Source organism: Balaenoptera acutorostrata, chromosome 7 (assembly GCF_949987535.1).
Source record: "Balaenoptera acutorostrata chromosome 7, mBalAcu1.1, whole genome shotgun sequence".
NCBI lineage: Eukaryota > Metazoa > Chordata > Mammalia > Artiodactyla > Balaenopteridae > Balaenoptera > Balaenoptera acutorostrata.
The window spans coordinates 56002119-56017275 of NC_080070.1; the positions used below are offsets into that span (position 1 = coordinate 56002119).

The window sequence follows — 15157 nt, forward strand, 5'->3', positions numbered from 1 at the left end:
CCATAGAGTGAGGTCTGGGGGTCCCACACACAAAGCTTTTGTGTCCTCAGAATGCCTCAACTTCCAGGCACGTTAAAGTATAAATACCAGTCAGGCAAGCTCACCTCAGTGCCCAGAGTTTTTATTGGAGTTTCATTACATAGACTTTGTTGATTGAATCATTGGCCATGTGCTTGAACTCAATCTCCAGCCAATTCTGCCCTCTTCAGAGGCTGGGCTCATATCACCTGACTAAAAAAGCCCCAACCCTGTAATTACCTGGTTAGTCTTTCTGGTGTGGCTAGCCCCCATTTTGAGTCATCTCATTAGCATAAACTCAGGTGTGGGCCCAGAGGCTCACCATGAGTAACAAAGACATATCTATCACTCCAAGAAATTCCAGAGATTTAGAGGTTATTTCCCAGGAACTAGGGACAAAGAACAGCCAAATTCTTTATTATACAACAGTGTGGTTTTCTTTGTTTTTATCTCATTTCAGGTTTGTTAAGCTTCTTGAAAATGTACATTTATATCTTTCACCAAATTTGGAAAATATTCAGCCATGTTTTCCTTAGATATTATTTCTGCCCATTATTCCTTTCTCTCATCTCCTTCTGGGACTCTAATTACACATTCCTAGAGCTTTCAATATGGTCCCTGAGGCTTGTTCATTTTTACTTCAATATTTTTTCTCTGTGTTCCTCGGGTTAGATAATTTCTATTAATTAATTAATTTTTTCTTTTTTTGGCCTCACCATGCAGCACGTGGGATCTTAGTTCCCCGACCAGGGATCGAACCCTTGCCCCCTGCAGTGGAAGCGTGGAGTCCTAACCACTGGACTGTCAGGGAAGTCTCAATAATTTCTATTAATATATCTTCAGCTTTGCTGACTCTTTCATCGTTTGCATTCTGCTGTTAAATACATCTGGTAAATTTTTATTTCAGATATTACATTTTTTAGTTCTGGAATTTCCATTTGTTTCTTTTTTATAGTTTCTCTTTCTCTGTTAAATAACCTATATTTCATTCATAATGCACATATTTTCTTTTACGTCCTTGAATATGTTTTATAGCAGGGGTCCCCAACCCCCGGGCCATAGACCGCTACTGGTCTGTGGCCTGTTAGGAACCGGGCTGCACAGCAGGAGGTGAGCAGTGGGCGAGCGAGCGAAGCTTCATCTGTATTTATAGCCGCTCCCCATCACTCACATTACCACTTGAGCTCCACCTCCTGTCAGATCAGCAGCTGCATTAGATTCTCATAGGAGTGCGATCCTACTGTGAACTGTGCCTGTGAGAGATCTAGGTTGCGCACTCCTTATGAGAATCTAATGCCTGATGATCTGAGGTGGAGCTGAGGTGGTGAGGCTAGCTAGTGCTGGGGAGTGGCTGCAAATACAGATTATCATTAGCAGAGAGGTTTGACTGCACAGAGGCCATAATAAATCAATTGCTTGCAGACTCATATCAAAACCCTATCAGTGAGTGGCAAATGACAATTAAGCTGCATCTGGAGGCAGTCTTTAAGTCAGAATCTGACACTTATTTTAGTCCACGCAGGGCCCGCCCATTATTTTATTTACCACTTCCATCTGTGCCTCTTTCCCCACACCGCGCACTTGTCTCAGTCACAGTTTTGGTAAGCCTATAAGTTAACCCTAGCCAAAATGAGTAAAAAACAAACATCTCTGGAGAGCTTCTTTGAAAAGGGGGAAAGACCCAATTATGAGACAGAAGACTCTAAGACTGCCAACAAAAAGAAAGCTGCATTTAAAAGAAAATACCAAGAGTCCTACTTAAATTATGGGTTCATTGCAACAGGTGATTCACATTCTCCAAGCCCGCTTTGTATAATATGTGGTGACCAGCTATTCAATGAAGACACGAAACCTTCAAAACTGCTTTGCCACATGGAGACCAAGCACCCTGCATTAAAAGACAAGCCTTTGGAGTTTTTCAAAAGAAAAAAACGTGCACACAAAGAACAGAAGCAATTATTGAAGGCCGCCACTTCATCAAATGTGTCTGCACTGAGAGCATCATTCTTAGTGACTAACCGCATTGCTAAAGCTAAGAAGCCCTTCACTACTGGTGAAGAGTTGATCCTGCCTGCTGCTAAGGACAACTTTTAGGAGAGGCTGCAGTTCAAAAGGTGGCACATGTTCCTCTTTCAGCTAGCACCATAACTAGACGAATTGATGAAATAGAGGATATTGAGGCACAATTGTTAGAGAGGATTAGTGAGTCACCATGGTATGCAGTCCAGGTTGACGAGTCTACCAATGTTGACAACAAGGCAACAATGCTTGTTTTTGTGATGTATTTTTCAGGAGGATGTGCATGAGAATATGCTATGTGCACTTTTGTTGCCAACCAACATCACAGCTGCAGAACTATTCAAGTCTTTGAATGATTACATATCAGGAAAACTGAATTGGTCATTTTGTGTTGGTATATGCACAGACGGAGCGGCTGCCATGACTGGACAGTTTTCTGGTTTCACAACTTGGGTCAAAGAGGTTGCTTCTGAACGTGAGTCTATGCACTGTGTCATCCATAGAGAAATGCTGGCTAGCCAAAAAATGTCACCTGAACTGAACAGCGTTTTGCAGGATGTGATTAAAATTATCAACCACATTAAACTACATGCCCTTAACTCACGTCTGTTCGCGCAGCTCTGTGAGGAGATGGACGCAGAACACACACGTCTTCTCTTATACACAGAAGTGAGGTGGCTTTCTAAAGGTAGATCACTGGTCAGAGTTTTTGAGTTACAAGAGCCACTCCAGAGACTTCTTTTAGAAAAACAGTCACCACTGGCAGCACATTTCAGTGATACTGAATGGGTCGCAAAACTTGCTTACTTGTGTGACATATTCAACCTGCTGAACGAACTCAATCTGTCACTTCAGGGGAGAACAACGACTGTGTTCAAGTCGCAGATAAAGTGGCTGCATTCAAAGCCAAACTGAAATTATGGGGGTGACGAGTGAACACTGGGATTTTTGACATGTTTCAAACATTAGCAGAGATTTTGAAAGGGACTGAGCCAGGGCCTTCTTTCTCCCAGCTGGTGCATGATCACCTATCTCAGCTTTCAAAAGAGTTTGAGCATTACTTCCCAACCCCAAAAGACCCCCGAACTGAGAAGGAATGGATCCGCAACCCATTTGTAAATAAGCCAGGTGAATCGACTTTGTCCGTGCTAGAAGAGGATCAACTGCTTGAGACTGCAAATGATGGTGGCCTTAAAAGTATGTTTGAGACAACTTCAAATCTCCATACGTTCTGGATTAAAGTCAAGACGGAATATCCTGAGATTGCCACAAAAGCACTGAAAAGCCTGCTTCCGTTTCCAACATCCTAACTTTGTGAAGGAGGGTTTTCTGCAGTAACAGCAACCAAAACAAGATTACATAGTAGACTGGATATAAGCAACACACGTCGGGTGTCACTGTCTCCCATCACCCCCAGATGAGACCATCTAGTTGCAGGAAAACAAGCTCAGGGCTCCCACTGATTCTGCATTATGGTGAGTTGTATAATTATTTCATTATATATTACAAAGTAATAATAATAGAAATAAAGTGCACAATAAATGTAATGCACTTGAATCATCCCGTAACCATCCCCCCCACCCCAGTCCATGGAAAAATTGTCTTCCACGAAACCGATCCCTGGTGCCAAAAAGGTTGGAGACTGCTGTTTTATAGTAACTGCTTTAAATCTTTGTCTGCTAGCTTCAACATCTGGGGCATCTCTGGGTTGATCTTTGCTGATTGTCTTTTGTCTCAAAAATGAGTCACATTCCCATATTTCTTGATTTATTAAGTAATTTTAGGTTGTATCCTTAACATTGTAAATGTTATTTTCCAAACATCTTGGAGTCGGTAATACTCTCCCAAAGAATGTTAGTTTTTTTGTATGTTTGTTTGGTTTGGTTTAGCGTGCAATTGACTTAATTGGGCTATATCTTTTGGGCTTGGTTGCTTAAAGTTTGTCCTGTGCAGGAATAGTTCAGGCATCAGCAGAAGATTTATTAAAAAGATTTTAGGATCCCTTCTCTGGATCCCTCCTACCTTGGAAATTCCCCTTACTTTCCAGCAACTATACTTATCCCAAACTCATACCTCTCATTCTTTAAGCCAAAAAACCCGGCGTTTTGCAGCAGAATTTTAGTCAACCCACAGGGAGCAGACTGAGGCCAGTCCTTAGGCTAGAAACTGAAAAAAGGGATCTGAGTATCTCCCTTCTTACAAACGGTCAACTGCCCTCCAGAATCTGCTTACTTTTGGTCATTCTAAGGATAAACTTACAGTTTATTATTGTTATATGTAGAAGGATCATCTGACAAGAGCAACTCATGTCAGAATTCCTCCATCACCCTCATTTTGTAGGCTAAGAAAACTAAGGCCTAAGAAGGTGTTTCTTTGTTCATAAGGAATTTATTGGAATTGGGGCTTGCCACCATGAAAGTTGAGTTGTCGTAGTAAGATAGATGTTATTGGGCAATTTCCTTAAATTTAATAAACATCACTAGTTTGAATTCATTGGCGTTACACCCAATCAGTGTTAATCAAAACTCTATATTATAAAATATTGTAAAATAAATGTTACAACTTTTTATTATTTTTAAAGGACTTGGCTAGCAAAGTGCTAAAAGTAAAAGTTCCTAAAAGATATGTTTTATTGAGGATCTAAAAACTGTTTGAAACTAGTATATACACCTATGCAAACAAAAAAATCTAACATGAATGTTTATTTCAAAAGCTAAAATAAAAGGATACCTTCAAGATGGAGGAGGAGTAAGACGTGGAAATCACCTTCCTCCCCACAAATACATCAGAAATACATCTACATGTGGAACAACTCCTACAGAACACCTACTGAATGCTGGCAGAAGACCTTGCCCAAAAGGCAAGAAACTCCCCATGTTCCTGGGTAGGGCAAAAGAAAAAAGAAAAAACAGAGACAAAAGAATAGGGACAGGACCTGCACCTCTGGGAGGGAGCTGTGAAGGAGGAAAGGTTTCCACACACTAGGAAGCCCCTTCGCGGACGGAGACTGTGGGTGGCGGAGGCGGGGAGCTTCGGAGTCACGGAGGAGAACACAGCAACAGGGGTGCGGAGGGAAAAGAGGAGAGATTCCCGCACAGAGGCTTGGTGCCGACCAGCACTCACCGGCCCGAGGAGCTTGCCTGCTCACCCGCCAGGGCAGGTGGGGGTTGGGAGATGAGGCTCAGGCTTCGGTTGGATCCCAGGGAGAGGACTGGGGATGGCGGCGTGAACACAGCCTGAAGGGGGCTAGTGCGCCACAGCTAGCCAGGAGGGAGTCCGGGAAAAAGTCTGGAGCTGCCGAACAGGCAAGAGACTTTTTCTTGCCTCTTTGTTTCCTGGTGCGTGAGGAGAGGGGACTCAGAGCGCCTCTTAAAGGAGCTCCAGAGACGGGCGCGAGCTGCGGCTATCAGTGCGGACCCCAGAGATGGGCATGAAACGTTAAGGCTGCTGCTGCCGCCACCAAGAAGCCTGTGTGCAAGCACAGGTCACAGGTCACTATCTACACCTCCCCTCCCGGGAGCCTGTGCAGCCCGCCACCGCCAGGGTCCCGTGATCCAGGGACAACTTCCCCGGGAGAACGCACGGTGCGCCTCAGGCTGGTGCAACGTCATGCTGGCCTCTGCCATCGCAGGCTCACCCCACATCCGTACCCCTCCCTCCCCTTGGCCTGAGTGAGCCAGAGCCCCCGAAACAGCTGCTCCTTTAACCCTGTCCTGTCTGAGCAAAGAACAGACGCCCTCAGGCGACCTACACGCAGAGGCGGGTCCAAATCCAAAGCTGAACCCCAGGAGCTGTGCGAACAAAGAAGAGAAAGGGAAATCTCTCCCAGCAGCCTCAGAAGCAGCGGATTAAAGCTCCATAAACAACTTGATGTACCTGCATCTGTTGAATACCTGAATAGACAACAAATCATCCCAAATTGAGGAGGTGGACTTTGGGAGCAAGATATATTATTTTTTCTCCTTTTTCTCTTTTTGTGAGTGTGTATGTGTATGCTTCTGTGTGAGATTTTGTCTGTATAGCTTTGCTTTCACCATTTGTCCTAGGGTTCTGTCCGTCCGTTTTTTTTTTTTTTTACTTGAAAAAGTTTTTTTTCTTTTTTTCTTAATAATTATTTTTTATTTTTTATTTTAATTATTTTATTTTATTTTATCTTACTTTATTTTATTTTATCCTCTTTCTTTCTTTCTTTCTTTCTATTTTTTCTCCCTTTTATTCTGAGCCATGTGGATGAAAGGCTCTTGGTGCTCCAGCCAGGCATCAGGGCTGTGCCTTTGAGGTGGGAGAGCCAACTTCAGGACACTGGTCCACAAGAGACCTCCCAACTCCATGTAATACCAAACGACGAAAATCTCCCAGAGATCTCCGTCGCAACACCAAGACCCAGCTTCACGCAACAACCAGCAAGCTATAGTACTGGACACCCTATGCCAAACAACTAGCAAGACAGGAACACAGCCCCATCCATTAGCAGAGAGGCTGCCTAAAATCATAATAAGGCCACAGACACCCCAAAACACACCACCAGACGTGGACCTGCCCACCAGAAAGACAAGATCCAGCCTCATCCACCAGAACACAGGCACTAGTCCCCTCCACCAGGAAGCCTACACAACCCACTGAACCAACCTTAGCCACTGGGGACAGATACCAAAAACAACAGGAACTACGAACCTGCAGCCTGCGAAAAGGAGACCCCAAACACAGTAAGATAAGCAAAATGAGAAGACAGAAAAACACACAGCAGATGAAGGAGCAAGGTAAAAACACACCAGACCTAACAAATGAAGAGGAAATAGGCAGTCTACCTGAGAAAGAATTCAGAATAATGATAGTAAAGATGATCCAAAATCTTGGAAATAGAATAGACAAAATGCAAGAAACATTTAACAAGGACCTAGAAGAACTAAAGAGGAACCAAGCAACGATGAACAACACAATAAATGAAATTAAAAATACTCTAGAAGGGATCAATAGCAGAATAACTGAGGCAGAAGAACGGATAAGTGACCTGGAAGATAAAACGGTGGAAATAACTACTTCAGAGCAGAATAAAGAAAAAAGAATGAAAAGAACTGAGGACAGTCTCAGAGACCTCTGGGACAACATTAAACGCACCAACATTCGAATTATAGGGGTCCCAGAAGAAGAAGAGAAAAAGAAAGGGACTGAGAAAATATTTGAAGAGATTATAGTTGAAAACTTCCCTAATATGGGAAAGGAAATAGTTAATCAAGTCCTGGAAGCACAGAGAGGCCCATACAGGATAAATCCAAGGAGAAACACGCCAAGACACATATTAATCAAACTATCAAAAATTAAATATAAAGAAAACATACTAAAAGCAGCAAGGGAAAAAGAACAAATAACACACAAGGGAATCCCCATAAGGTTAACAGCTGATCTTTCAGCAGAAACTCTGCAAGCCAGAAGGGAGTGGCAGAACATATTTAAAGTGATGAAGGAGAAAAACCTACAACCAGGATTACTCTACCCAGCAAGGATCTCATTCAGATTTGATGGAGAAATTAAAACCTTTACAGACAAGCAAAAGCTGAGAGAGTTCAGCACCACCAAACCAGCTTTACAACAAATGCTAAAGGAACTTCTCTAGGCAAAAAACACAAGAGAAGGAAAAGACTTACAATAACAAACCCAAAACATTTAAGAAAATGGGAATAGGAACATACATATCGATAATTACCTTAAATGTAAATGGATTAAATGCTCCCACCAAAAGACACAGACTGGCTGAATGGATACAAAAACAAGACCCATATATATGCTGTCTACAAGAGACCCACTTCAGACCTAGGGACACATACAGGCTGAAAGTGAGGGGATGGAAAAAGATATTCCATGCAAATGGAAATCAAAAGAACGCTGGAGTAGCAATTCTCATATCAGACAAAATAGACTTTAAAATAAAGACTATTACAAGAGACAAAGAAGGACACTATATAATGATCAATGGATCGATTCAAGAAGAAGATATAACAATTGTAAATATTTATGCACCCAACATAGGAGCACCTCAGTACATAAGGCAAATACTAACAGCCATAAAAGGGGAAATCGACAGTAACACAATCATAGTAGGCGACTTTAACACCCCACTTTCACCAATGGACAGATCATCCAAAATGAAAATAAATAAGGAAACACAAGCTTTAAATGATACATTAAACAATATGGACTTAATTGATATTTATAGGACATTCCACCCAAAAACAACAGAATACACCTTTTTCTCAAGTGCTCATGGAACATTCTCCAGGATAGATCATATTTTGGGTCACAAATCAAGCCTTGGTAAATTTAAGACAATTGAAATCGTATCAAGTATCTTTTCCGACCACAACGCTATGAGACTAGATATCAATTACAGGAAAAGATTTGTAAAAATACAAACACATGGAGGCTACACAATACACTACTTAAAAATGAAGTGATCACTGAAGAAATCAAAGGGGAAATCAAAATATACCTAGAAACAAATGACAATGGAGACACGACGACCCAAAACCTATGGGATGCAGCAAAAGCAGTTCTAAGAGGGAAGTTTATAGCAATACAAGCCTACCTCAAGAAACAGGAAACATCTCGAATAAACAACCTAACCTTGCTCCTAAAGCAATTAGAGAAAGAAGAACAAAAACCCCCAAAGTTAGCAGAAGGAAAGAAATCATAAAGATCAGATCAGAAATAAATGAAAAAGAAATGAAGCAAACAATAGCAAAGATCAATAAAACTAAAAGCTGGTTCTTTGAGAAGATAAACAAAATTGATAAACCATTAGCCAGACTCATCAAGAAAAAAAGGGAGAAGACTCAAATCAGTAGAATTAGAAATGAAAAAGGAGAAGTAACCACTGACACTGCAGAAATACAAACGATCATGAGAGATTACTACAAGCAACTCTATGCCAATAAAATGGACAACCTGGAAGAAATGGACAGATTCTTTGAAATGCACAACCTGCTGAGACTGAACCAGGAAGAAATAGAAAATATGAACAGACCAATCACAAGCACTGAAATTGAAATTGTGATTAAAAATCTTCCAACAAACAAAAGCCCAGGACCAGATGGCTTCACAGGCGAATTCTATCAAACATTTAGAGAAGAGCTAACACCTATCCTTCTCAAACTCTTCCAAAATATTGCAGAGGGAGGAACACTCCCAAACTCATTCTATGAGGCCACCATCACCCTGATACCAAAATCAGACAAAGATGTCACAAAAAGAAAACTCCAGGCCAATATCACTGATGAATATAGATGCAAAAATCCTCAGCAAAATACTAGCAAACAGAATCCAACAACACATTAAAAGGATCATACACCATGATCAAGTGGGATTTATCCCAGGGATGCAAGGATTCTTCAATATACGCAAATCACTGTGAAACACCATATTAACAAATTGAAGAATAAAAACCATATGATCATCTCAATAGATACAGAAAAACCTTTTGACAAAATTCAACACCCATTTATGATAAAAGCCCTGCAGAAAGTAGGCATTTCCTCAACATAATAAAGGCCATATATGACAAACCCACAGCCAACATTGTCCTCAATGGTGAAAAACTGAAACCATTTCCACTAAGATCAGGAACAAGACAAGGTTGCCCACTCTCACCACTATTATTCAACATAGTTTTGGAAGTTTTAGCCACAGCAATCAGAGAAAAAAAAGAAATAAAAGGAATCCAAATTGGAAAAGAAGAAGTAAAGCTGTCACTGTTTGCAGATGACATGATACTATACATAGAGAATCCTAAAGCTGCTACCAGAAAACTACTAGAGCTAATCAATCAGTTTGGTAAAGTAGCAGGATACAAAATTAATGCACAGAAATCTCTTGCATTCCTATACACTAATGATGAAAAATCTGAAAGTGAAATTAAGAAAACACTCCCATTTACCACTGCAACAAAAAGAATAAAATATCTAGGAATAAACCTACCTAAGGAGACAAAAAACCTGTATGCAGAAAATTATAGGACACTGATGAAAGAAATTAAAGATGATACAAATAGATGGAGAGATATACCATGTTCTTGGATTGGAAGAATCAGCATTGTGAAAATGACTATACTACCCAAAGAAATCTACAGATTCAATGCAATCCCTATCAAACTACCACTGCCATTTTTCACAGAACTAGAACAAAAAATTTCACAATTTGTATGGAAACACAAAAGACCCCGAATAGCCAAAGCAATCTTTAGAACGAAAAATGGAGCTGGAGGAATCAGGCTCCCTGACTTCAGACTATACTACAAAGCTACAGTAATCAAGACAGTATGGTACTGGCACAAAAACAGAAACATAGATCAATGGAACAGGGTAGAAAGCCCAGAGATAAACCCACGCACATATGGTCACCTTATCTTTGATAAAGGAGGCAAGCATATACAGTGGAGAAAAGACAGCCTCTTCAATAAGTGGTGCTGGTAAAACTGGACAGGTGCATGTAAAAGTATGAAATTAGAACACTCCCTAACACCATAAACAAAAATAAACTCAAAATGGATTAAAGACCTAAATGTAAGGCCAGACACTATCAAACTCTTAGAGGAAAACATAGGCAGAACACTGTATGACATAAATCACAGCAAGATCCTTTTTGACCCAGCTCCTAGAGAAATGGAAATAAAAACACAAATAAACAAATGGGACCTAATGAAAATTAAAAGCATTTTCACAGCAAAGGAAACTATAAACAAGAGCAAAAGACAACCCTCAGAATGGGAGAAAATATTTGAAATTGAAGAAACTGACAAAGGATTAATCTCCAAAATTTACAAGCAGCTCATGCAGCTCAATATCAGAAAAACAAACAACTCGACACAAAAATGGGCAGAAGACCTAAATAGACATTTCTCCAAAGAAGATATACAGATTGCCAACAAACACATGAAAGGATACTCAACATCACTAATCATTAGAGAAATGCAAATCTAAACTACAATGAGGTATTACCTCACACCGGTCAGAATGGCCATCATCAAAAATCTACAAACAATAAATGTTGGAGAGGGTGTGGAGAAAAGGAAACCCTCTTACACTGTTGATGGGAATGTCAGTTGATACAGCCACTACGGAGAACAGTATGGTGGTTCCTTAAAAAACTAAAAATAGAACTACCATACAACCCAGCAATCCCACTACTGGGCATATACCCTGAGCAAACCATAATTCAAAAAGAGTCATGTACCGAAATGTTCATTGCAGCTCTATTTACAATAGCCAGAACATGGAAGCAACCTAAATGTCCATCATCGGATGAATGGATAAAGAAGATGTGGCACATATATACAATGGAATATTACTCAGCTATAAAAAGAAACGAAATGGAGTTATTTGTAGTGAGGTGGATGGAGTTAGAGTCTGTCATACAGAGTGAAGTAAGTCAGAATGAGAAAAACAAATACAGTATGCTAACACATATATATGGAATCTAAGGGAAAAAAAAAAAGGTCATGAAGAACCTAGTGGCAAGACGGGAATAAAGACACAGACCTACTAGAGAATGGCCTGAGGATATGGGGAGGGGGAAGGGTAAGATATTACAAAATGAGAGAGTGGCATGGACATATATACACTACCAAACGTAAAATAGATAGCTAGTGGGAAGCAACCGCATAGCACAGGGAGATCAGCTCTGTGCTTTGTGACCACCTAGAGGGGTGGGATAGGGAGGGTGGGAGGGAGGGAGATGCAAGAGGGAAGAGATATGGGAACATATGTATATGTATAACTGATTCACTTTGTTATAAAGCAGAAACTAACACACCATTGTAAAGCAATTATACTCCAATAAAGATGTTAAAAAAAAAACGAAATTAATACTAAAATATCTGGGAGCTCTGCAGTAACCAAATGAAAGATTTAGTGCTGTTGCAAGAACTAGACTGAATGAATAAATGAATTGAAAGGGCAAAAGGAATTATTACCAATTTAATTTTTTTAAAGTATATCTCTATTAAGTGTCTATGACCCTTAAGAAAGGTTCAAAAAACTGTATATATTTTATACTCTATAAAACTCTTTTTTTTAAACATCTTTATTGGAGTATAATTGCTCTACAATGGTGCGTTAGCTTCTGCTGTATAACAAAGTGAATCAGCCATACGTATACACATATCCCCATATCCCCTCCCTCTTGCGTCTCCCTCCCTCCCACCCTCTCTATCCCACCCCTCTAGGTGGTCACAAAGCACCGAGCTGATCTCCCTGTGCTATGTAGCTACTTCCCACCAGCCATCCATTCTATATTTGGTAGTTATACTCTATAAAACTCTTGAACAAAATGAGTTCTCAATAAACTTCATTTCCAACCATAGCCTCCAATAAGTTATGTGTTCTGCACCATCTCAGAGTGTATTCTCTGCCTTGAGTCTAAGTAGGCTATATAATGAGTGCAATGTGTACAAATGCTGTTCCATTCCAAAGCTGTAGCTTACCATGTACAGAGTGATAGTCTAACACACATGCCTAGGACAATGATTTACATATTCTTACAATACCTTTTTCTAGAAGAGAATATTTTAACTGATTAATTTATGATGTGGTAGTAATAAAGACAAAATAATACAGGAATAAGCTAATATAAACATTAATTTCCTTATTTTTAATTACTATTCAAATTATCTAAGAATTCTATTTGTTAGTAAGTGGTTACTGCTTTATGAAATATCAGTAATAAGTAACAAAGAAAATGGTTTAGGTAAATGAGAACTCAATACACTACCAACTTTCCTGCTGCATGAGTATTCTTGTTTTGGACAAGCAGAAGTATCATTATCAAAGGCCCTTCTGATAATTCCACTGCCATTCTTATACCTGTAGATGATTAAAAGAAAGTATAAAAAAGAGAGCACTCAATGACCCATAGTATAGCAGAAGCCCCTTAAAACTTTTTTCTTCCTCTAGTACAAATGGTTGACAATGGGGGTCTTCAAAACATGATTCAACTATTTCTTAGGATTTCTATATATATATATTTCTAAGAAAATAACCTTTCAGTGATACCCTTCAAATTAAAAACAGGGTGCATTAAAAGCAAAACAAAATCATGTTCAGTAGAAATGTTTTTTCCACTCACTATGAATTCAGGTATCAATAATATTAAAATTTGCTTCTTTCATTAACACAACTACTGTGCTTAATTATTCTTACTTAGTTATTCCGTAACCAAGGCAGGGTTCTAGCACATAGCTGAGTGTGTGGGACAAATTAGGAACTTGGTAATTGTTACATCAATGAATAAATGAAGAAACTAAAAATCCTTAGGAAGAAAGGCAATAAATTCACTTTTTTTTTTTCTTTACATAGGCCTTGTTTCAGGACAATAATTACATGATCTGAGGCCCTTACTTTGACAATACTACATTTTAACTTAGAGATGAAGAGCTTAGACGGTATATAGCTCTCATTTGTTCAGTCTATTTACTTTTATCATCTAGGAGAACTTCATTTTATCGTATAGTGTAAGACCCCAATTTATAATGATTCTCAGAGTAACAATATTTTTAACAGTATGAAACTAAAAGAATATTTGACGTTAGTTTTGGGGATTATAAGGCTGTTGAGTGAGAGTAACTTTATGCCCCACTTCACGTAATTCATATGTCATAGGAATTAGCAATCTAGCTATTGTCTTTCCTAAAAAAATAAATTAACAAATATTCAGAGAGTATATATTGAGCCAAAGGACCTGTTAGGAAATATAAAAAAGGGTAAGGTGTAGACATCTGAGTAGTTGATGGTAACATATGCCCCTTAAAAAAAAATCTTTTCAAGATCAAGGTGGCAATAAGATATAAAGATGGAATGTCCAAGAAAGGAACTTTATAAATGTTCCCATCTGAAACATGGATACAGCACTCATGCTGAGCCCATGAGGGGATCTTGAATTCAGTGATCTGATTAAATCTGTATGTTTAAGGGGAAAAAAAAAAAACCACTCCTCTGGAGATCATACGGATAAAGGACTATAGTGAACAAGACCGTTGTGTTATTTTCTTTGTACATGAACGCTAGTGAAACCTGCTAAGTTGGGTTATAGAATCAATAAAGTAATTAAAGTTAGACTGAATCTTATAGAAACAATGTTAGCTGCTACCTTCTCTTATACAAAGGATACCAAAAAGCCTCTGCTTCTTTCACATATTCCCCCCATGGAAGGATCTCCCACACTAACGCTTGAACTTTTTTAGTAGAAGCTAGAGCCTTTTATTCATTTCACAATTACAGATAAAAACTAAAAGTAAATGCCCTGAGATTCAACACACTGACTTAAAATCACATCAGCTTGTAAAATGCAGGTATCAAAGCTATGCCTGAGATCCAGTTTTGATAGGTACTGTGAGGGGAAAGCAGAAGGGTACTTAGTACCTGTAGTAAGAAGAGGCAATTAAAAGAAAGGGAGTGGGGGATGCAGAAAAGGGAGGTTAAGAACTAAAAAAACCCCAATTATGTCAATGTTCTGTCCTTGGGGTGGCTCCGGAAGAGGAACTGCAGAGAAGAAGCATTTTCTTAGGACGTACTAGTAAATCCAATTTAATGATTACTTCTTGCTAACCTATATCATTATAACAAAAATTACAGATGATGAAGAGTATCAGAAAGTTAATATCACAGCAAATGCTGAGGTAAATTACCTCTTGAGTAACTACAGTAACAGAGAAGCGGGATGATTATAAAATAGCATTATAAAGTGCTAGATTTAATTATATTTGTTCATTTTATGCTTAAAGTAATAAACTACACTAAAATGTTTATTAGATTAAATGTAATGTGGTATTCAGGATTGAGTCCTGGAACAGAAAAGGTTATTGTCGAAAAGCTAGTGAGATCAAATAAAGTCTATAGTTTGGTTAAGAGTATTGTAGCAACATTAATTTCCTAGTTCTGACAAATGGTTATACAAGACGTTAACTTTAGGGCAACTGAGTAAAGGGTATATAGGACTCTTTGGGCTATCTTTGTAACTTTCCCGTAAATTTAAATTATTCCAAAATAAAATGCTTATTTTATTAGTTATTTTTATTAGAATAACTCTAGTTTACAACATTTAAAAAAATCAAATTGTACGTATGCCACTGGCT

General features: G+C 39.1%; 1 long non-coding RNA gene across 1 annotated transcript in view; it reads right to left on the reverse strand.

The window, feature by feature from the left end:
* Positions 1 to 15157, reverse strand: part of LOC103018744 (uncharacterized) — a 35459-nt gene that overhangs the window by 18670 nt on the left and 1632 nt on the right. The window contains exon 2 of the long non-coding RNA XR_452301.2: positions 12799 to 12890. This is a non-coding gene — a long non-coding RNA (uncharacterized LOC103018744). The remainder of the gene's footprint in view (positions 1 to 12798; positions 12891 to 15157) is intronic.